Source organism: Sinocyclocheilus rhinocerous, unplaced genomic scaffold, assembly GCF_001515625.1.
Source record: "Sinocyclocheilus rhinocerous isolate Xijiao unplaced genomic scaffold, SAMN03320098_v1.1 scaffold638, whole genome shotgun sequence".
In the NCBI taxonomy this organism is placed as follows: Eukaryota; Metazoa; Chordata; class Actinopteri; order Cypriniformes; family Cyprinidae; genus Sinocyclocheilus; species Sinocyclocheilus rhinocerous.
This window is the reverse complement of record NW_015664206.1, coordinates 213907-214648: the sequence shown is the minus strand read 5'-3', so window position 1 is coordinate 214648 and position 742 is coordinate 213907. Positions and strand designations below refer to the sequence as shown.

Sequence of the window (742 nt, the reverse complement as noted above, 5' to 3'; positions counted from 1 at the left end):
AAATGATATTAAAGTATATTTTAGTATACCATAAATGCTTGTCAGTACATTCAGCAGTACACTTAACTTGTACTTAAGTGGGTCAAAAAAAGCACTCTGAAGTTCAACTAATTGCATTTAATATAAATTTAAACTAACACATTTTATTTAATTGTAAATAACATGCAATTACAGTAAGTATCTGAAAACATTACATTCCACACTTAAGTATATTATTTCCATAACAAGTACTCTTTTTCAAAGAGTTCTTCTTTTCTCAAGGGTGGTATTGCTTTGACTAATTGTTTGTTTGGTGGCATGTGAAAATGCATGCTCATTTTAAGAGTTCAAGCCTTAGTAAGCATCAAATGTCAGAGTCTCACCTTTCTCTGCTGTGGTTGTATCTATAGAGGTCCACGAGCTCCAGTCCTTGGAAAACGCTTGTATACTGGGGGATCGGGTCTACAGGAGAGTTTTATTAATGGTCTAATCTTATATATGGTCCAACTATATATCAGTTTTGTTAAACCTTGTGAAAAAGTAGTTCACTTTAGCATACTTTAAAAAGGAGTACTGGAATTATTATATTTTAAAAGAATGTACTGAATGTAATGTTTTCGGACAGTTAATTGCATGCTATTTACAATTACATTAAAATGTATTGCAATTATTTGATCTTAAGAGTGTTTTTTTTGTTCTTGTGTAACCCCTCTCTCCTGGGTCCTCACCGCCACACCTCGTTCTCGTTCCGAGTGGGTCTCGA

At 33.4% G+C, this 742-nt stretch overlaps 1 protein-coding gene across 1 annotated transcript in view; it reads right to left on the bottom strand.

Annotated features, from left to right (window-relative positions):
- The window catches only part of LOC107729987 (interleukin-6 receptor subunit beta-like), a 22980-nt gene that overhangs the window by 12651 nt on the left and 9587 nt on the right, over positions 1-742 (bottom strand). The window lies entirely within an intron of this gene.